This window comes from Myxine glutinosa, chromosome 1 (assembly GCF_964187855.1).
Source record: "Myxine glutinosa chromosome 1, kmMyxGlut1.1, whole genome shotgun sequence".
NCBI classification, from domain to species: Eukaryota; Metazoa; Chordata; class Myxini; order Myxiniformes; family Myxinidae; genus Myxine; species Myxine glutinosa.
Window position 1 is genome coordinate 179,394,982 of NC_136261.1, and position 23,574 is coordinate 179,418,555.

The 23,574-nt window shown below is 45.9% G+C and overlaps 1 protein-coding gene across 4 annotated transcripts in view; it reads left to right on the forward strand.

Moving 5' to 3' along the window:
• Positions 1-9,664: 9,664 nt before the first annotated feature.
• LOC137431582 (lethal(2) giant larvae protein homolog 1) overlaps positions 9,665-23,574 on the forward strand; it is a 198,180-nt gene continuing 184,270 nt past the window's right edge. For 2 of the 4 annotated variants that reach the window (XR_010985311.2, XR_010985312.2), the window contains exon 1: positions 9,796-10,039. The gene's annotated coding sequence lies outside the window, so the exon portion shown is untranslated. Of the gene's footprint in view, positions 10,040-23,574 lie in introns of all 4 variants that reach the window. The other 2 variants (XM_068123071.2, XM_068123064.2) reach the window with 2 other exon arrangements.

Consider the following 23,574-nt stretch of genomic DNA (forward strand, 5'->3'; position numbering starts at 1 on the left):
CTTCGGTTGGAGTTGCCTTCCAGGAAGAGAAGGCAAGTTGTTTCAGAACAACTGCCTTGCCACAGAGGAAGAATGGTAGGATAATTGAAGACGAGATAGGATGAATCTGTGCATGAGAGAGAGCAGGTTTCTGTGGAAGAATTCCCAGGCCAGGTTAATATCAGGGGCAGTTGATATGGGAGACCAGTCCTGGAGAGAGATGGCTGCTTGAAGTCCTTGCCAATCTGACTTTGCTGAAATGCCACACTTGCTGGTGTTGAGGCAGCTCTCTGAGAATAGCCAGAGAGATGTTGACTTCATAAGCACATGATCAGATGAACCAATTGAAGCAAAGACATTTGCAGGAAATTCCAGAAGGGAGGATTTGCCATTGTTCGAAATCCGGGTTGGAAAGTTCACGGGTTGAATCGGTCTCATGGAGTCACAGAAGTCCTTTGTTGAGGTGCCATGGCTGGTGAGAGAGGTACCAACACCCAGCCAAGTTGCATGTAACAATTTTAAATCACCACATATGAGAAAGCGAGAGTTGGGATGAGTGGTTAAAAGTTTGTGCATGTTGTGTGTGTGTGAGAGAGAGAGAGAGAGAGAGAGAGAGAGAGAGAGAGAGAGACAGAGACAGAGACAGAGACAGAGACAGAGACAGAGACAGAGACAGAGACAGAGACAGACAGACATCCCTATCCCTGTTAGGAGGATGGTACAACACACAGACCAACAAGAGGTGGGAGCTCAGGGGCAGTCACAACCAGAGGTTGTGACTACGCTACACCGGGGCTTGGTACAGGCCTATCAAATTGGAGGACACATTAAGCAGGGAGAGACACTAAGGAGTCAAGGACGTCTTAACAATCCTCTTAAAGATGTTCATTCAAATTAGATGGCACTCAAATGTTTGGGCCTCACCATAAACCACGGTCTTTCTTGAGCAAACCACATATGTAAGTTGACCTCCAAGGCCACTCGCCGAATGGGCATTCTCTATCGTGCAAATTCATTCCTTGGCACACCTATCCACCTACAAGGCCTTCATCTACAGTTTGATGGAGTGTGCCTCTCTCCTATGAGCTGGCGCCCCTGCCTCACACTTTACTCAAGTTGACGCCATGGAAACCAAGGCCTTCAATATCAATGGAATCTCCCGCGATGAAGCTGAGTCTCTGTCTGTCACTTTCACATCGCAGACAGGTCGGTGGTCTCTCTATCTCCTACCACCACCTCTCTGGTGTTACACCATCTGCCCTTTCCATGTGCTTTGTCTCCCCAGGTGTCTGCAGGGCGCACATGGTCCATCATCAACCCCCTTCTGGTGAAACGACCTAAATCCAGATTTACTGCTCACCTCCATTCATTCATTCCTCTACTTTTTTCCAGCCCGTGGAACCTACTTCCTCAGTCTCTTCAATCTCATTCATTCCTCCAAGGCTTCCAGGCAGCTGTTCACCACCATCTCAGGTCATCACCATTTTTGACCCCAATTAACTCCCCCTCCTACACAAGGCCACCTCTTTTTGAGTTTCCCCTGTTTTCTGGCCACAATATATTGTGAGTTTCGATCTGTTTCCATCTTGTTTACTCCCTGTGTCCTTCCCTTCGACTAATTACTCCCCATATCCATTGTTTCTCCAGGTTTCTCTCTATTTTGTCCTTCACCCCTACTGTTGGTGTACCCCTCCCCATCTCCCTACCTCTTTTCCCACTGTTCTTTTTGTTGTTCTATCCTGATCTAGCTGTGTTCTAGCTCTACCACCAACCTCGACACAGTTTATAACAAATGACAAGCAGGGAAAGTAATGTCTTTCGATGAAATCTCAGTTTGCTTGTACCTCTTTTTTAGGAAGCTATTTTCCAGTTGAAGAGGTATACCTATCTAGTTGTACCATACTAAAAGTTTGTTTTGCACTGCACTGAGAACACACATTTTCACAGTGTTGCTCATCCCAAAGTGAAAGGTCATGTCATCCATCGCCTACAGGTAAAACATAAATGTATGACGTCATTAATTGCTGTCCATTTCCTCCAGAGAAAGCATTTCGTCCCTATTTTCACTCTGATGAGCTCATTGTAGCAAGCTCGGTCTGGATCGGCAGCATATTAAATGCATGCTTGTTTCCATTTGAAAGTACAGTGCCATGTTTATATTCCTGAGCAGGTGCAGCATTACCTGTGCTCAAGGAGATACTTTTATGACCGATGGGAACAGCAGATCAAATATCTGGCAATCTGGCAAGTAATAGCTGGTATTAAATGTGGAAAAATCTGTTCAGACAGGGTGGTGGTGGTGGTGGTGGTGGTGGTTCGTATGCAGCCTGTAGCTGCTGGTTGCATCATTTTTTTTGAGAGGCGCGCCTGTGCCGCTGATGCAGTGCCCCATGTTACCTGTAAGCTGGTAATCTGGTACTCATATCCTGGCCAAATTCCCCTCGCCGTCAGCTGAGCGTCAGGCCTGGCCATCCGGTTCGTGAAAGACTTGGGCCACAACGTTTCTCTGGCGGACCCCACAAAACGGTGGTCGTTATCGGGGTTGTTAAAGAAGCAGTTTAAACGTTTACATTAATCACAACAAACACTTATTTTTCTCGTTAAAACCAAAAGAACACAACCCAGCAAAGCGTGCAAGGTATGTACATGATGTACCTGTAATATAAATGACCCCAAGATCACCATAGTCTTTTTACACCCCTCGACCCTGGCACTGCCTGCAGCTTTTCATGACGAACCTCATGGTCGGAAACTAAGACAATCTCGGGTTTGATCTCCCGATTCAGAATGTGATTGCAGGAGAGGGTTGGGACACGCACCGCTTTTACAGGTAACGAAACAAACAACCTTTGAGGTTGTGCACTCACAAACAGGTGTGGCAGAAAGTTTTTTTTGCTTTTTTTTGTATACTGAATCGAGGCTCGTGAAAGAGCTAACATTTACTTCACAAACAAATCAACCAGACAAACAAAATATATAAAAAGAGGGAGCGGAAGACAAGAGAAGGGGAAGCACACAAACATGCAAACTGCTTGCTTACGCTAAGTGCAACAAACCACTGATTCGATATCAAGATTGATATTAAACAGAAGAACTTTTCCAATTGAACTATTTAATTATTCCCGCCAACCCCATCACATCACAACATTCAAGGTATTTACTTACGGATTCCAGGGCGTATTTCACGAAGAGTCGGCGAGTTATCGCCAGCATTCTGAACAATGACAAATTCCCTCCACCACACTCGGTAGGGCGCATATCTCCGCTATACTTGGGAGGGCGCATACCTCCACCACACTCGGTCGGGCGCATATCTCCGCTATACTTGGTAGGGCGCATATCTCCGCTATACTTGGTAGGGCGCATACCTCCACCGCACTCGGTCGGGCGCATATCTCCGCTATACTTGGTAGGGCGCATACCTCCACCACACTCAGTAGGGCGCATATCTCCACTATACTTGGTAGGGCGCATACCTCCACCACACTCGGTAGGGCGCATATCTCCGCTATACTTGGTAGGGCGCATATCTCCGCTATACTTGGTAGGGCGCATACCTCCACCACACTCGGTAGGGCGCATATCTCCGCTATACTTGGGAGGGCGCATATCTCCACTATACTTGGTAGGGCGCATACCTCCACCACACTCGGTCGGGCGCATAACCCCGCTATACTTGGTAGGGCGCATACCTCCACCACACTCGGTAGGGCGCATATCTCCGCTATACTTGGGAGGGCGCATATCTCCACTATACTTGGTAGGGCGCATACCTCCACCACACTCGGTAGGGCGCATATCTCCACTATACTTGGTAGGGCGCATACCTCCACCACACTCGGTAGGGCGCATATCTCCGCTATACTTGGTAGGGCGCATACCTCCACCACACTCGGTAGGGCGCATATCTCCGCTATACTTGGGAGGGCGCATATCTCCACTATACTTGGTAGGGCGCATACCTCCACCACACTCGGTCGGGCGCATATCCCCGCTATACTTGGTAGGGTGCATACCTCCACCACACTCGGTAGGGCGCATATCTCCGCTATACTTGGGAGGGCGCATATCTCCACTATACTTGGTAGGGCGCATACGTCCACCATACTCGGTAGCCCGCATACCTCCACCACGCCCTGAACCCAAATCTAATCGGCTTGTCCTCACCTAACCAACTCATCCACCAAGTTTTGTCATAACTCATCCATAACTTTTTGAAATACCATGTTATATATCGTTTTTACCTCCACCTTTCAATGGTAAAGAATCACTAAAAAAAAATTAAAAGATTATATTATCGTACCCGGATCTGGATTCGGACCTTCAGCAAAAACGTATAAATTTGTCTTTGTCACACACCCGACCTACAAAATAAAGAGACAAGGGTGAAAACAGGTCGTTCGTCCACCTTTGGTTGCGAAGGTCACAAGGGGACACTGTGTGTGCATCGTGACGTACCCACATTAGGGAGGTCGGTACGTTTGTCATTCCCTGCATATCGCAGAAGGCGTCCTGTGAACCTTGGCCAAACTCTGTGTATCTCGTTCAAAGTTTACCACATGCTGTTTCGGGTTGTTCATTACCGGGGAAAAGACAAACATCTTTGAACATTCCCAGCAAACATTCCAAGTCTCGAATCATCAAACTTTCCCCACATGCTTGGACTTGCTTAGCAGCCCAAGGAGCATTGTACCCACTGGCGTCGAGGTATGCAAGCTCGTCTCTGAGCTCTCCAGCCTGGGTTCGAATCCCGACACAGCTATAAACCGCCATCCCGGTGCTTTGCAGGCATAGCCAGGCATAATGTGTGCGCCGTCCCTCATTGGTGGACGTTGAAGATCCCACGGTGTCCTTCGTGAAGAGTAGGCGAGCTATCTCCGGCACCCTGAACAATTTCCTGCACTGACGTACAGGGGGCACTGCATCATCAGCACAGTCGCGTTCTCAGCCAATGATGCTAACCCGCAGCCTTGTGCTTCATTCGAACGAAAAAGAAGAAGAAGATCCCATTTATGAACCCACGTGTTTTGACAGTTCTCTCTTGAAAAATTGTACTGATTTGGTGGTTACTGCCCGTCTGGTAGTTTATAGTTTATACCATTGATCTCCATGGCTGTGTAAGTATTTCTTGTCAATAGTCATAGGCATACCCACATGATGCTCTTTCAAAGAGTAACTCTTCATTTGCACTTCACCATGTCCAACTGGTGGAGGATGCGGTAAGTCTGGTGTAGGTCAACTTCACGCCCACCTGGTGGGGCTTACGGTAAGTCTGGAGTAGTTCCACTTCACAGCGTTCACCTGGAGCAGGTCCACTTCACCATGTCCACCTGGTGGAGGTTGCGGTAACTCTGGAGTAGGTCTACTTCACAGCATCCACCTGGTGGAGTACACGGTATTTCTAGAGTAGGTCCACTTCACAGCATTCACCTGGTGGAGGATACGGTAAGGCTGGAGCAGTTCCACTTTACCAGGTTCACCTGGTGGATGATGCGGTAAGTCTGGAGTTGGTCCACTTCACAGCGTCCACCTGGTGGAGGTTGCGGTAAGTCTGGAGTAGGTCCACTTCACAGCGTCCACCTGGTGGAGGACACGGTATTTCTGGAGTAGGTCCACTTCACAGCATTCACCTGGTGGAGGATACGGTAAGTCTGGAGTAGTTCCACTTCACCATGTTCACCTGGTGGAGGATACGGTAAGTCTGGAGTTGGTCCACTTCACAGCGTCCACCTGGTGGAGGACACTATTTCTGGAGTAGGTCCACTTCACATCGTCCACCTGATGGAGGACACGGTATGTCTGGAGTAGGTCCACTTCACCATGTTCACCTGGTGGATGATGCGGTAAGTCTGGAGTTGGTCCACTTCACAGCGTCCACCTGGTGGAGGACACGGTATTTCTGGAGTAGGTCCACTTCACAGCATTCACCTGGTGGAAGATACGGTAAGTCTGGAGTTGGTCCACTTCACCGTGTTCACCTGGTGGAGGATGCTAAGTCTGGAGAAGGTCTTCCTATCATTCTCTAGTGCTTCCAATGTCAGGTTCAATCTCCGTAGTCTTGCTCCACCTGGTAGTTCTCTGAAAGTTGGGATGATATTGTTGGTCCTCTCGCTTGTACCATTTCCCATTTGCCTTTTACACTTCTCTTCTGTCGATGGGGATTCTAAAAGTGTATGCCAGCATCAAGGTGTGCATGAATGAGGGATGTATCTATACAGGCTACAGGTGCATTGGAACTACTTTATCAAGGTGTGGATGAAGGACGAATGTATATACAGGTGCATTACAACTTCTTTATGAAGGTGTGGATGAACGAGGGATGTATATACAGATGGTGCATTCCAACTTCTTCAGTTAGTTTGTGTGTCCATAAAGGGTTTCTTCATCGATTCACATTGAGAATTGCATTGGCTTCTTTGGCTTCTGGGGAACATTGAGAGGAGGTTTTACGAGGTTCACATTGAGAGGGGGTTTTACGAGGTTCACATTGAGAGGAGGTTTTACGAGGTGCACATTGAGAGGAGGCATTACGAAGTGCTCATTGAGAGGAGGCTTTACGAGGTGCACATTGAGAGGAGGTTTTACGAGGTGCACAATGAGAGGTGGTTTTACGAGGTCCACATTGAGAGGAGGTTTTACGAGGTCCACATTGAGAGGAGGTTTTATGAGGTGCACAATGAGAGGAGGTTTTACGAAGTGCCACATTGAGAGGTTTTACAAAGTTCACATTGAGAGGTGGGTTTACGAGGTGCGATGGAGGAGGAGGTTTTACGAGGCGCACTTTGAGAAGTTTTACGAGGTGCACTTTGAGAAGTTTTACGAGGTGCTCATTGAGAGGAGGTTTTACGAGGTGCACTTTGAGAAGAGGTTTTACGAAGTGCACATTGAGAGGAGGCTTTACGAGGTGCACATTGAGAGGAGGTTTTACGAGGTGCACAATGAGAGGTGGTTTTACGAGGTCCACATTGAGAGGAGGTTTTACGAGGTCCACATTGAGAGGAGGTTTTATGAGGTGCACAATGAGAGGAGGTTTTACGAAGTGCCACATTGAGAGGTTTTACAAAGTTCACATTGAGAGGTGGTTTTACGAGGTGCGATGGAGGAGGAGGTTTTACGAGGCGCACTTTGAGAAGTTTTACGAGGTGCTCATTGAGAGGAGGCTTTACGAGGTGCACTTTGAGAAGTTTTACGAGGTGCTCATTGAGAGGAGGTTTTACGAGGTGCACTTTGAGAAGAGGTTTTACGAAGAGCACATTGAAAGGAGGTTTTACGAAGAGCACATTGAGAGGTTTTACGAGGTGCAATTTGAGAGGAGGTTTTACGAGGTGTATTTTGAGAGGAGGTTTTGGTGATGTATTTAAGAGATCCGTACACTGTTCCACATTTGTTTTAGTTTCATTTAATTCGCCATTTTTCAACCAAGATTGGGACGTGGTTTGTGTTTTGGATGTTTCAAATTCCCCTTCATCCGATACATCGTGATACTTTGGCGTCATCGGCAAGTTTGCTGATCACAGTCTCTTCGCGAAATTTTGGAACCAGGTCATTCATATCATATTGGTCAGGAAGCATAATGGCCCAAGCAGTGATCCTTCGAAGTTTGAAGTGTTGGTTTAACGGTTAAGGTGGCGGGAGATAACAAGGGGCACGGCATCAGCTGCACAATCCGCGCTTCCAGAAAAATGATGCAACCAGCAGTCGCAGGCTGCATACGATACAACAACTGTTACTTGTACTTCTTGGTTATCATGCAGCACAAGGCTGCGGGGAAGCATCATCGGCTGAGGACGCGACTGTGCTGATGATGCGGTGCCCCCTGTAGGTCGCTGCAGGAAATTGTTCAGGATGCCGGCGATAGCTCACCTACTCGAGACAGTAACATTCTCGAGATGTTCCAAAAGATTTATAATGTCTGATTTCCCTTTTCTAAAACCATGCTATCTTTTGTGTCTGTCCAGATGATGTGTAACTTGATCTCCAATGATCTCGTCTCATACCTTTCCAGCCACTGAAGTCAAACTGATGGTGATTTGTCATTTTCAGGTTTTGGTCTCGTGCTCCCTCGTTACCCCCGCCAGAGGAGGAGGTATTGCATTCGGGTCCGTTTGTTTGTTAATTACATAAGACCCTTAAGAACCCGAAAACCCTCCAAGACCCCTAAGAATCCTTCACCACCCTAAGACCCATTAAGACCACAAAGACCCCCAATAATCCGAAGACCCAAAAGACCCCAAAGACCTAGAGGACACAAAAGACACCGATGACTCTTCAAGACCCCGAAGACTTTTAAATATCCCGAAGATACAAAAGACCGAGAGGACCAAGAGGACCCAAAAGACCCATGAGACGCAAAGAGGACCCATAAGACTCCAGAGGACCCAAAATATACAAAAGACCCCGAGGGCCGAAAGGACACAAAAGACCCAGAGGACCCAAAATGCCCATAAGACGTAAAAGACCCCGAGGATCGAAAGGCCAAAACCACATAAACACGTCCCGGCGAGGGTCTGCAATCTTCAATTGCTCTTTCTTGTTAAAGATGGGGCGAACATGACCTGAGCATGACCGAAGACTCTTCAAGACCCCGAAGACTCTTCAACTTCAAGACCCTGAAGACTTAAATATCCCGAAGATGCAAAAGACCCAGACCCCGAGGACCGAAGACCGAGGCTCCGTGCCCCACTCCGTGTCCTCTGGTACAACACCCCTTTCATCGATTTCTGGTACAGTACAGACTACAGTATGTAGCAGTTGGAGGCAAACACTACACTGTACTCTTCAGTTCGCTCAACAATGTTGGAGGGACGCCATTGTGCACGTGAACACGTGATCAGCGTCATGCGCTCCAAGCACAGAACTTGATATTCCAGTTAAACAAACAAAACACATCAATGACTCAATAATTAAACAGTGTCTCCTGTTTCCATCTTCCTCGATCGATTCCTTGCTGGACAATTCAAGGTTGTCCGCAATGAGAATCCAGGTGAGGAATAACACAATGAGAATCCAGGTGAGGAATAACACAATGAGAAGCCAGGTGAAGGATAGGTCAGGTGGTGCCTTTCACTTAATGAATAATGGCGTCCTTTCGATGGTGACGTTAATAAGCGGGCTGTCCCGTGTGCTGGCACTCTGTCACGTGACACTGTGCACCTCGGATCCTCCCAAGCTCCCATCCGTGCTTTTTCAAACGACGTGGACTTTCACTCTTAGGTCAGGAATGTGGGGCTCGGTCGTGCTATCGGTTAACTACGGGGCCTTGCGCAATCAGGCGGCCCAATGATGGCGCAACTAGCAGATTACCGCAAATAACACGAGGTGGAGGTATCTTGTTATAATCACCTCCAACGTTGGAGATACTCGGCCGTTGATACCACCATGCATATTTAAATACGTATGTAATAAATGAACGGCCCTGCGCCCTGAATACCTTTGATAAACCAGGCACCAGTGCGTCTGCCGTTGATTTTTCACCAGGAATGGAAAATGCGTTTACATTTTATTATTTAAGAAATATAAATCTCTGTTTGCACTTGAAGGTTCGCTTGTAAAAAGGCTTTAATGTAACAGTTTGAATAATGGCTGAAGGCATTTTTACGACTCGTGTTTTATACAAACAGTTTTATACAACGTTGACCCGATTCTGACTTCTGAGGTGCGTGAAGGTGCGCAACGTGATGACGTCAGTTTAAAGCGGGTACGGACGCGGCGATGGCGCGGAGCGGTACATCCGCTCACCGGCACGGTGCCTCGCCCTCCTCCTCCTCCTCCTCCTCCCCTCTTCAGTTTGTGCAGCCTATCGTCGGTTTGGCGTTTAGGGGTGGCGCATCCTCACTATAGGAACGTGGCCGTCGCTCGGGTGGGCGCGTTCTTGGCTGACTCAGCGCATCGAGACGGCGGATCGGTGGTGGCGGAAGGACAAGGCAGGCGGCTCGCTGCGTGAAGCGGTTTGCATCTCCGTGAGGAGAGCGAAAGACGAGAGCGCACGGGTTCCGCCGCGGAACGAAAGCCGCCTCTCCTGCACCGCAGGGCAGAGGCAGACCCCGGGTTCACACATCAGGCAAGCAAGGCCCGGCCGGGCGTCGCCGCGTGTTTCCCCGTTCATCGCCTTGGGGTGCTCAGCCTCATGTTGAGAGAAAGTTGTCTTTTGTTCGCGTCGCGTCGCACCCCGCGCTCCTCGATCTGCTGGATGTCATCCTCGGCAGGTTCTTAAAGTGACTCCGAGCCGGACTTTGCAAGTTTAAATTACCCCTTTTGCACGGCTCACCTTATTCCCTTCACGAAAACCTGACGGTCTCGCCATATATGTTAAAACTGAAAGTCCGGGTAATAAACGAGGTGAGCGACACCAGCTTTCTATTCGGATTAAATCGTTCGCTCTGAACTTGACAACTTGTTCAACCTACGGAAGCTCCGCAGGAAAGTTTCGCAAAAGTTTTCGAGAAACTTCAGAAAAAGGGAAAGAAATCTTCTGGTCTCCCTGTCCCCCTCCCTGCCCCTCCTCGCCCCTCCCTGCCCCGCCTCGCCCCTCCCTGCCCCGCCTCCCTGTCCCCTCTCCATGTCCTCCCTGCCCCCCCTCCATTCTCTCCTCCCTGCCCCCCTCCATTCTCTCTTCCCTGCCCCCCCTCCATGCCCTCCTCCCTGCCCTCCTCCCTGCCCTCCTCCCTGTCCTCCTCCCTGCCCTCCTCCCTGCCCTCCTCCCTATCCTCCCTGTCCTCCCTGCCTACTCACTGCCCCCCTCCATGTCCTCCTCCCTGCCCCCCTCCATGTCCTCCTCCCTGCCCCCCTCCATGGCCTCCTCCCTGCCCTCCCTCCCTGCCCCCCTCCATGTCCTCCTCCCTGCCTCCTCCCTGCCCTCCCTGTCCTCCTCCCTGCCCTCCTCCCTGCCCCCCTCCATGTCCTCCTTCCTGCCCTCCTCCCTGCCCCTCTCCATGTCCTCTTCCCTGCCCTCCTCCCTGTCCCCCTCCCTGCCCCTCTCCCTGCCCCCATCCCTGCCCCTCTCCCTGCCCCCCTCCCTGCCCCCCTCCCTGCCCCTCTCCCTGCCCCCCTCCATGTCCTCCTTCCTGCCCTCTTCCTTGTCCCCCTCCATGTCCTCCTCCCTGCCCCCCTCCATGTCCGCCTCCCTGCCCCCCTCCATGTCCTCCTCCCTGCCCTCCTCCATGTCCTCCTCCCTGCCCTCCTCCCTGTCCCCCTCCCTGCCCCCCTCCCTGCCCTCCTCCCTGCCCCCTCCCTGCCCCCTCCCTTCCCTCCTCCATGGCCTCCTCCCTGCCCCCCTCCATGTCCTCCTCCATGGCCTCCTCCCTGCCCCCCTCCATGTCCTCCTCCCTGCCCCCCTCCATGTCCTCCTCCATGTCCTCCTCCCTGTCCCCCTCCCTGTCCCCCTCCCTGTCCCCCTCCCTGTCCCCCTCCCTGTCCCCCTCCCTGTCCGCCTCCCTGTCCCTGTCCCACGAATTTTCGGTATTGTGGAGCTAACTAATCTCACAACTGATTATACATTATTTTCTATCTCATTTCAAGGTCAGTAACCTTCGTTTTGACATTTCCGGGCCTGGCCTGTCCGGGCCTGTTTCGGTTATAGTCCATCCTTTGTCATTGAATACCGCTCGCTCGTGAACCATCGTCGTCTCCTGACTTGTTCTTTAAAAAAAAATATTAAATACAGTGTCCAGGCTCATGTAAGAGTTAACACATTAAACATGAAAACATGCACGGACACATAAAGTACATAATAAAGGGAGCGGGAGACAAGAGGGGGAGGGAGAGGGAAGCAGACAAGCACAACAACAGTAGAGAAAAGGGATGTCGGTAGATCTGTGGAAGGGAGAATGATGGGGGAGGAAAGAGGAGCGGTACACTGTATATAGCAAATGTACACTACGAGTAATTTCAGGAAAGAAGTTGTAGATTGAAAGAGGTGGATTTGGGGGGTTTTAACAGGGGTAGAAAAGATCAAGGTTTTGGATGGGGGAAGATACCAGATGGTGGTGAACAGCCTCAAAGTTAAAATACAATTTGAATATTATTTTATTACCTTTCTTCGTCGAAGGTGGACGGTGGTTGTTTTCACCCCTGTTTGTCTGTGAGCAGAGGTTATGGACAAAACTTGATGGTCAGGTTTGGTGTTTGACAAGGATGAATTTATTAGATTTTAATGAAGATCTGAATCTGTTTAAGAGTATTTTGTCAAATTTTAAGTGATTCTTCACCTTTCGGAGATGGAGTCAAAACGATATATAGGAAGATATTTCAAAAAGCTTTGGACGGATTTGGACGAAACTTGATGGACAGGTTGTGTGTGCGACGAGAACTAATCGATTCAATTTTGGTGAAGATCCGGATCCGGCTAGTATAAATTTTAAGTGATTCTTCACCATTGGGAGAAAGGGCCAAAAACGATACAAAGCAGGATATCTCAAAAAGTTGTGGACGGATGATTTTGATTAAATGTGATTCTGTATTGAGAGTTTTTGGTCTACTCTGGGATACAAAACGTAAACTGTTCAGTGTTCACCTGGTGGAGGTATGCTCTCTACTGAGTGCCGTTCTAGTTTAATACCTGTTAACATTTTAAACTCTTAATATCACAAATCTATATCAATTAACAAACAAAATGTGTGTTTTACCAAATCACATCTCTTTCCAGCTTAAATTTGTACCTCTAATCGTATGTTACATTATGTTATGTAACATTATATTTTGTAAGTGTAAGTATGTTAGTATGTTAATGTAAGTAAGTATGTGTTATGTAAGTAAGTGAGTATGTTACACAAAATGTAAGTATGTTACATTTTGATCTAATAGGGAGGCTGGTTTAAAATGCCAAAAAAAAAAATCAACAAGTGTCTAAATTAGAGGCCCCCCTTGAGCTTGATGCCCAGGCCAAATGGCCCTCCTGGCCCCTCCTCTGATTGGCCCCAGGTGCATATCGTCAAATAATTTTGTTGTTTGGTTGAGCCCCTTCATTTTTTATATTGCACTTCCACGCCAGTACTGTATATATGTGCAGTCGACTTGGTCACTTTAATCACTTAAACTGTGTAATTGCCCCCTTAATTCTCTTCATCGAGCATTTTGCTCTTCTGAATTGCAGTAGCTTTCCTGTGACGTCAATTGGTTTTCTGGTGTTCCGGTTTCTGGAAGCCTGGTGTTGGCTTAGCGGTTAGGGTGCCGGCTTAGGATCCTGGGTTCGAATCCCGGTCGATCGCTAAATTAATACCAGGGGGGTTGACTCAGCCTGTCGTTCTTCTGAGGTCGGCAAATTGAGTACCAGCTTGCTGGGATGAATGATCACGGTGTGTACCCCGATTTAGAATAGGTACACCGTATCCCTGCGCATCGTAAGAGGCGACCAAGGGTTGGCGTCAGGAAAGGCATCCGGCCATAAAAACATTGCCTCAAACAGGGAACCATGATTGTCATGGAGCCTGCAAGGCTAACCCCCGCTCTAGCGGGAAAATGGCCTTAAAACGATCATTCATTCATTCATTTTAAGAGTATGCAAAATAAATAAATAAATGAATGAATTATGCTGGTTTTGTTTGCGTATATTCATTTTTCAAATGTATTTTAAAGGCTGTTTTAACGTGTATAATACAGTACTTGAAACACTGCACATGTGAAGCTTGAGGAGTGCTTTTTTTTTTCAGTGCGGTGTGAAGTCTTGTTTGTTTCTCTGGTGTCGGGTTGGGCAAGATATGAAGTGGTGACATGTGGCATGGGAGTGGCACCTGTTTCAAATACACGGTGGCTCAATAAAATGTATACAGTACAGACTTTATATATCAACGACGATACGTTATCTTGCAGTCTATGCTAACAGCATCTGTTAGATATTAGTAAATACTCAACATCACCACTCTTTGCGAAGTCTGTGTACATTTTATTGAGACACCTGTATCTAATAGTGACTTGTCCATTGTCTCCTTCATCTTTACTTTAAACATTTTACTGCATGCTTATTTGACCAAGGACAAACAAGTCTCCTCAATGATTGATCTGTTGCCACTGATGGTTTAGTATTACACCATTGCGTACCCTTTGATGGTCAGCATTTCTCTCACGTCCATTACACATATTGATGCCCAGTTTAACGTCCATCCGAGGGACGGCACACATGTTGAACGACACTGTCTGTGAAAAACGATGCCACACGTACAGGCAACCAATCTCCCAACTAATGTAGCAGGGTAATTTTTCCCATGTTTAACTTTTTCTTGACTTGTTGAGACTTGATTTGGGTGTTGCCAAAATGTTCTTACTGTACCACAATATATATTGTGGGAAAGAATCTGAGTGAATTATGTTTAGCTTTAATTTAATGATTGTGGAAAGGATTATTATTATTATTTATCTTATTATAATTCACTCAATGTCTGTCTGTCCGTTCCCAGGTACCGCAAAAACGGCTGAACCGATCGCAACGAAATTTTGGGTGGGTAATCCTGGGACCCCCTGGAGTAAAATAGGATGTATTGTTTTTCCAATTATTTTCCAATTTTCCAGTTTTTCCAAACACGATACGGTGTACGGTGTACGGTGTACCTATTCTAAATCGGGGTACACACCGAATAATATTTACCGATATGAACAGTGATGTGGCTTTTATTGAAATTCTACAAATACTGTTTGGATTTTGATGATTTGCGTGTGATACGATTTAACGGATGTTTATATAAATCGTTTAAAATAAAAAAAGCCTTCAATTTCTGATATTTTGCCTTTTCATTTGGGCCTCCCAATTGAAGCCCCACCCATAGGGTGGGTACCGTTGCTAGTTTATTTAAACCAAGTGCTAAACTTTCTGGTCCTCAACAAAACGCTGAATGGGATAGGTTGAGGTGTATGGCTGACTATGGTGTGACACAGATGGGTTCTGCCTCTGATTTGTTCACAGACATAATAATTTATTTTTTCATTTGATTTCTTTACTTATATTATTTTTTGCTTTTATTTGTTGTAATTTTATTCATCTCTTTATTCTTAAAATTTTTCAAAAATCTTATTATTGTACATATTTTCCCCTCCTCACTACTCACTGTGACATTGAAGGGTGATGCTGATGTCGGTGTTGCCAAGTTTATTGTTCCTCCATCTTGCACTTAGGACCTTGCGATCTTACCAGCCACCTTAACCGTTAAGCCAACACCAGGCTTCCATGCACGGTGAGGAGTGAAATAACTTTTGTACTTTGTCTTCCTACATGGCAGTGAAACATAATTGAAAATCATTCCAAACAGGAAACTTACTGTTTTTAGCAATGTCATAAAGGACACAAACAGGCACAAATAACTAATGTAACATGTTAAACTATAATGGCACTCGGTGGAGCGCATCCCTCCGCCAGGCTGAACAGTTTGTTTTGTATCCCACTGATGGGCCAAATCTGGATTCAGACCTGAACCAAAATCTAATCGGCTTGTTCTCTTCACTTAACCAACTCGTCCACCAAGTTTAGTCATAACTTGTCCATAACTTTTTTAAATATCATGTTATTTATCGCTTTTGGCCCGATTTCTCAATGGTGAAGAATCACGTAAAAATTAAATAACCCTCTTATCCGAATCCATGTTCAGATCTTCACCAAAATCGATTCTTCCTTGTCACACACCCAACCTCTTCACCAAGTTTCGTCCAAATCCTTCCATAACGTTTTGAGATATCCTGCTGTGTATCGTTTTGGCCGTATCTCCCAATGGTGAAGACTCACTTAAAAAATTATACTAGCCGAATCTGAATCCGGATCTTCACCAAAATCTAATCATTTTCTCCTTGTCACATATTCTACCTCTCTGCCAAATTTCGTTGGAATCCGTTCACTACTTTTTGAGATATCCTTTTCACAAACAAAACATAAGCTCCATGCACCTTCGGTGGTGGAGGTAATAAGGTGGTGTATAAGACACTTCATCAATTTTGATGAACTTCAGAAATGTCTTTTTTCTACAGCCTTTAAAACCTTTGTTTTATTTCAATTGAGTTATACACTTGAAAACTAGAATGCACATCACGTTGTTGGCACTTCCAAAACTTGCAGTACTTGTCCAAAATATTACGGCATTTTATGCCATCTTGACCAATCAAATGTGCCACTCTTGCTCTCACTGTTGGGGATATTGAGTGTCAGACAAAATCGCAGTTCGTGGGAAATATATATCGTGCTCGGAAAGATGGAAAGGAATATTTAAAAAGACCCTTCCCCAATCCTTTTTCGCAAGACTGCCTGGGGTACGGTGTCCTATGAACTTTATAGTTAAAACTGTTTTCACCATCGGAGTGTTGACCTGTTACACAGTTCGTTAATTTGGCATTGTAACTGCAGTGCGAGTAAAGTTGTGACCATTGGCAATTGGGGTGAAGCTCTCGAAAGAACACTGCGATACGGTTCCTCGGTGTTTACTCAGCCCCAACGTTCTGAATATACGGGGAACCTATCGCAGGTGACAGATTCTCCATCGAGCTTCTGTACGTCAGAAACCAAAGCAAAGATCTGTTCTGCTTAATTGGCAAACGACATATGGTGCCTATAAACATCCGTCGCTAAATTGGTGATCAGGCCATTGGTGGATTTGACCACAAGCCCACCGATACACTACTATTCAAAAATTTAATAGAAATGCTGACATTGAAATAGGTTATCGCATGTATATGTAAATTTTGATAAGTTAAGGAAAAAAGGCACAAATCCCGACTGACCTTTGACAGGTTGTGCAATGAAAATGTACCAATGACCAATAAATAAAGATGCCTGATTATGAGCACAGATCCAAAAACATGATGGCACTTCAAACTCTTTTGACTTTGAGGGTTTTAAAAATTTCATTCTTTTTGCAATGTCAATGTCGAATGGCCAATTGCTTTGTGGTACTGTGTCGTAATACGTTTGGCTTCTGTGTCGTAATGGTCCATGGAATTAATTTCATGCCTCTGTTGGCTCTTCTGATCACTTTCTTGTAATTGTAAGGGAGTGACCTCAACGACATGGAATATGGCTATTCGCACAGGCCAACTGGCACGGATTTTAATCTACCTTCTCGTAAAAGGATTGGGATACCATCGTAACACCTGATATTGATTCCGTCTGGGAATACTTTCACAAAAGTCTCCTTTCTCGTGCACTGGTTTTTCCCATCCGCTCTGTGGCATTTCTGTCCATCCTGTAGAGTGTCGACCATGGTACACTGGATCCTGTGGGGAGGCTGTTGCAGTCCAGCAGCTTGCTTTCTCACCCTGTAAAGTTAACTTGACTGGGGTAACTTCATTCATTCCCGTAAGTGTGTGTCCATCCTGAGACAAGCCAGACAACATCTTGCAAACCTCAAGGCTGAACTCTCCAACTAGTCTCTTTCCTCCAAGACATGCTGGTGCTGTTTTGAGTTTGTCTCTGGTGTGTGCTAGCCCTTCATCTCTTGCCTTGCATCAAAAACGGCATTACTGTAGATTCTGCTTGAGATTAGGCAGAATGTCCAAACTCTGTCTTTGCCTCCAACTATTTCATACCCAACCCATCATGTTCTGTCCCCATCTTACCTCAACATACCCACTTTATACGGTCTTCTCATCCGAGAAGTTGGTGAAATACCTGTCTGCCATTGACACTACTTTGATGATGAGCCCAGATGGCATCAGTGCCCATGTTCTGAAATCCTGCTCCATGTTTCTTGCTTCCCCTTTATCTGCCATATTCAGTCCCTCCTTTGGCCACCTCCCTTCTGCATGGAAGTCAGCAAACATCACTCCCCCATCCACATGAAGGGTGGAAAAAAACCCGGTTGCTTTCAATATTACAATGAAAATCATGGAATCCATCAATGCCTTTGATGGCAAGTTTTCCTGTCCTCAAACACTCTGATCATGTGTGTTTGTGCATGTGCATCTGTGTGTGTTTGTGCACGTGCATCTGTGTGTGTTTGTGTGCGTGCATCCGTGTGTGTTTGTGTGCGTGCATCTGTGTGTGTTTGTGTGCATGCATATGTGTGTGTTTGTGCACGTGCGTGCGTGTGTGTTTGTGCGCGTGCGTCTGTGTGTGTGTGTGTGTGTGTGTGTGTGTGTGTGTGTGTGTGTGTGTGTGTGTGTGTGTGTGTGTGTGTGTGTGTGTGTGTGTGTGTGTGTGTGTGCTCATCTGTTCAAAGCAAGTGTGTCGTTTGTGTTGGACCTTGTATGAATCATAAAATAGACTTTGTATAAACTTTTGTATTGTGTGAAGTTTGGAGCATATTATGGCTCATTTGTTATTGTATAACATAGCCTCCATATATTGTCTTTCTATATCTGGAATGTATCCCTAATGTACCTTGAGAATAGCAGTTGGTGGATCATTGGAATTTGCGTAACGTGTGCATTTAGAACTTGATAGAAAATCAAAGTGGGAGCATTTGCCAGATCAACAATGTGAACTAGTTTAGCAAAGAAAAAGCATGGAAATTGAGTAACAAGTGGATGTGCTGCCAAGTTAAAATACACCAAGGAAAATAAAATTGCAGCTGGATTTGGAAACTGCAAAAGCAATCATATGTATAATAACTAAGGATTAAAATAAGCATGAGAGACAGGTTTTGCAAGATTTAAAAAGTGCCACGTCAGACTTTTCCAACAAATGTGCACCATCCCTTTGATCGTGCATTCATATAAAAGTCGAAGCTTTCCATTTCAAAAACCTTTTTATAGCCTCTTTTGCAGAAGATTCAGGAAACTCACTCATCACTGGAAAGAATGTTTGTTTGACACTGGTTGGAAACTGCATTTGCAAAGTCCGAGCATCCGTGCCAGGTTTCACTGGGGAGGACAATTCCATCATGTTTAGCGCAGACGTTTTGACAACCTCCCTGCTCTTATTTATTTATCCTTTTTGATGCTACCTGAAATGCACACCTTTACAACACACCAGGCTGCTACACACATTTATTTGGCAGTTCGTTGCTGTTTCTGCTTTTCCAAAGCAGCACACAGACCATTGAATCTCCCGTAACCACTTGCTGCTTTGTATTCTTCTGTTGGTGCGATTTTTCAATGGCCTAGAATGTCGTGTTATTTACATGCTGCATAGATTAGGCTGTGGGGTGGAAAGGGATGCTAGAGAGCAATGTTTAGTCAGCGATTTCCCATTCAGAGAGATTTTGACATGTGTTCGACACCATCAGACCAGAACGATGCTGCTGTACACTTATTACTTTGTGATGTCACATGGTCATTGCGCTTGGCCATTGATTTGGCATTCTACAATTTATTTGTGACGTCAAGGTCAAAATATGTATGTTGCTATTTATCTCGATGTTTTGATGCATATTTCTCTTTTGGCCTCAGTTTAACTTTACATCACAAATGCATTGTTGCTCTGAATCACCAACTTTAAGTTTTGGACTCCAGCTAAAATGCTATCTTTAACTAGAACGGCACTCGTAGGGCTTATGGTCTCGTCTCACACGTTCATTCTGAACAAAAGTAGCATAGTTAACTGAACACGCTTCTATTATGGCCCACTGCTATTATAGCCCATATACCCATATCATTCATGCACCCTATTTTGTCACATAGTTTATTGACATTGGTTATGATGTCATACTTTAATTCTTCACTCGCATCAGGTCATAGATCAGATGTATGAAGTTTCAGATTTTTCGGATAAGGATTGCAATTCAACCAAATATGGCTGGAATATCACTTCACTGATGACATCACCCTATATGATAATCCATGGCTTCGTTTTTTTGACAGCTTTTCATTGCTTATCAAATCCTTTTGACACTGGAAACACCATCTTTTTTACATCTTCATTCAGTAGTCAGCCAGGCAATTAAGGATAATTTCCCCCGTCCCCTTGAGATAGAAAGCCACGAGGGATTGCCTGTACTACATCTTCTAGATGGTGAGCATTTAACGAGGAAGCAACGCCTACCATTTTGTCTTTGGCATTACTTGTCCAGGATAGTAATAGAACCGCTTGACCTGCCAGATATGGTGTGGACGTTCTAACCCTTATGTCACCGAGTTTGGTGTTGTTATTTTTGATTTATTACTATTTATTGTTATTATTATTAGTCTCGCTATGAAGGGGATGCGAGACTATTGTCATGCTGTCTGCGTCCACGTCCATATATTTTTGCTTTAAAAATGGTTTTCTTTGCAACCGCTTGTTCAATCGATGCAAAACTTTGAACATGAGGGACATGGAGAATATTTTATGACTAACTCTGACGTTGTAGGTCACATGATATTGGCAGCTATATTGGAATAAAGGGGGAAAAAAAGGACATAATTTTCTCCAAAACTGTTCAACGAAAAAGTTGAAACTTGGCATACGTCATCAACTCCCCATGGGGTATATTGGTTGATAACGATGACATCATCGATGAAGTGGTATCCCAGCCATAATTTGTTGAATTAATATTCTATCCTTAAAATCTGTTCAACTTCATATACTGTTGGACCCCGCTATTCGCAGTTCCACGATAGCGATGTTCACTTTATAAACAAACCCACCATATCCGCGCATGCGCAGCAGCCTGGTTGGCAAAAGCGCAGTTTTCGTTTTGCACAATGGCGTCGCTCGACACACATGTGATCGTTTAGGAGTATTTTAATAGTCTTGACACTGTTGCAAAATCTCGGTACAAATCGAAGTTGAGTTATAGGAATGGTGAGGATATTCTTCCGGATCCATTTGCATTGAAAGGATGGCAAAACAATCCATCTTGCTGGCCAGATTTGAACTATGGCGACGTGTACACGTACTTGATCGACACACCGGGTATCTACACAAGGGAGTCACTGAAGGCATTCAGGTCACTAGAGGCATACAATTTTTTTTTAAGTGGTCATGTGAAGCCACTGTGGTATCATGCGATCGGGAATGATGTACCATTCTGCTTTATCAAAGGCAAAGTCATACCATCACAGCGTCTCAACAATCCCATTTTGGGATTGTTGCGTCAACGATACGACAGTCCCTCACGACCGAGCAATGGCGGCTCCGGTTTGGGGACGCGGGTTCGCAGCTGACGTAGCATTTCGTAATTAAGCCCCACAGACATGAGTGAGCCTGCGCGTCACGGCTTTGTGTGCGGCTGCCTACACGGCTTGTGGAGGCTTTTCAGCTGTCGACGCCGTTCACGTTCCCGGTCCCAGTGGGATAGGCCTTGAGGCTTCAGCGTCGACTAGAAAAGACTGCCCAAGGAATGTGCTCCGAGTCCGGTACGAGGCGCGGACCGTGGCGGCTGCTCAACGATGCGTATGCTGTGGCGATTTAAATGTTTTTAAAATGGGATGTTAGTCGGGAAAATTAACTGGAAGGTGTGTGCACGTGTTTGTACGTACGTATGTGTGGACGTACGTACTTTGTGTGTGTGTGTGGACGTACGTACTTGTGTGTGTGTGTGGACGTACATGCGTGCGTTGACGTACGTACGTGCGTGCGTGGACGTACGTGCGTGCGTGGACGTACGTGCGTGCGTGGACGTACGTGCGTGCGTGGACGTACGTGCGTGCGTGGACGTACGTACGTACGTGCGTGCGTGGACGTACGTGCGTGCGTGTGTGGACGTACGTACGTGCGTGTGTGGACGTACGTACGTGCGTGCGTACCACTTAGAGACGGCCAGCATGGTTGGTGTTTTGCCAACCAAAACAAAGAGCGCGGTCACGTGATCGGGTACGTGACGTCACGGTAAACATCGCTATTCGCGGGTGATAAAATGCGACCTGTTTTTCTATTCGCGGAAAAGTGTCCTGCAAATTCGCGGTTTTTTCTATTCGCGGCTGTGTTCCGTGAAATCGTGTTTTTTTCCTCTTCGTGGCCATGTTCCGCGAATTTGCGGTTTTTACGGGGCGCAGAAAACAAATTTCATGAGCCACTAGCTTGATACATTTATAAAACCCACCTTTCACCAGCCATGCATAAAGCAGCTGGACATATGCAAAAAAACATCCTCTACGAGCCATGAGCATGACTTGCTTCTACATTCACTGCTGTGTGCTTTGAGATTTCATGGCTTTTGCAGCAGGGAATTTTAGCCGCACTGTAACTGTTTAGCCGCACTTTTGCAATTCGGGGATTTTCCAGGAATGTATCTGCGAATAGCGGGGTCCGAGGGTGTGTGTGTGTGTGTGTGTGTGTGTGTGTGTGTGTGTGCGTGCGTGTGTGGACGTACGTACGTGCGTGTGTGGACGTACGTACGTGCGTGCGTACCACTTAGAGACGGCCAGCATGGTTGGTGTTTTGCCAACCAAAACAAAGAGCGCGGTCACGTGATCGGGTACGTGACGTCACGGTAAACATCGCTATTCGCAGATTCCGCGTATTCGCGGGTGATAAAATGCGACTTGTTTTTCTATTCGCGGAAAAGTGTCCTGCAAATTCGCGGTTTTTTTCTATTCGCGGCTGTGTTCCGTGAAATCGTGTTTTTTTCCTCTTCGTGGCCATGTTCCGCGAATTTGCGGTTTTTACGGGGCGCAGAAAACAAATTTCACGAGCCAATAGCTTGATACATTTATAAAACCCATCTTTCACCAGCCATGCATAAAGCAGCTGGACATATGCAAAAAAACATCCTCTACGAGCCATGAGCATGACTTGCTTCTACATTCACTGCTGTGTGCTTTGAGATTTCATGGCTTTTGCAGCAGGGAATTTTAGCCGCACTGTAACTGTTTAGCCGCACTTTTGCAATTCGGGGATTTTCCAGGAATGTATCTGCGAATAGCGGGGTCCGAGGGTGTGTGTGTGTGTGTGTGTGTGTGTGTGTGTGTGTGTGTGTGTGTGTGTGTGTGTGTGTGTGTGTGTGTGTGTGTGTGTGTGTGTGTGTGTGTGTGTGTGTGTGTGTGTGTGTGTGTGTGTGTGTGTGTGTGTGTGTGTGTGTGTGTGTGTGTGTGGTTTTTTTTTTTTAAAGCTCTATGACATAATGTGTGTTGAATTAAATTTTTGACATTCATAACCCATGCAAGGAAACTATGTGACATAATTTGGTGCATGAATGATAGGGGTAGATGGGCCATAAATGCAGTGGGTCATAATTGTAGCATATTCAGTTAACAATCTCGTTTTTGTTCAGAATGAGCACGCTGGGTGAGACTATGCGCTCCATGAATGCCGTTCTAGTATAATATTATTATTAACAAAAGTAATTTGTTGCTGGAAGGGTAGCCTAGAAGTTTTGTGTTCAGTACTTGCCTCTGAATTGTATAACCTGGGTGCAAATCTCAGGCCAGGTATAAACTATTGCTCTGAGGTTTCGAATGCAGGGCGACTCATCAATGTGACGTTAAATGTGACGGATTGACGTTAAAGTAGGCGTCCTGTTTTCTTGCAATAGTTGGCGGGTGTTGATGATCATATATGTTGTTGTTTACGAAGAGTAACTGAATTAGTGCTGGCACCTTGGCTAAATTCCAAATTCTGGTAACCTTCAGTCGAATATCGGGCCTTTATATATATTTGTATTATATATATTATTATATATATTAATATTATATATATTTGGCAGCTGATTTGTGAAAGACTTAGGACAAATACGTTTCCATATCCAACCCATTAAAATGATGGGGATAATTGGGTTGTTGTAAAAAAAATAGTTGTAGTGGTAGTTGTTTTATATGATTTCTCGT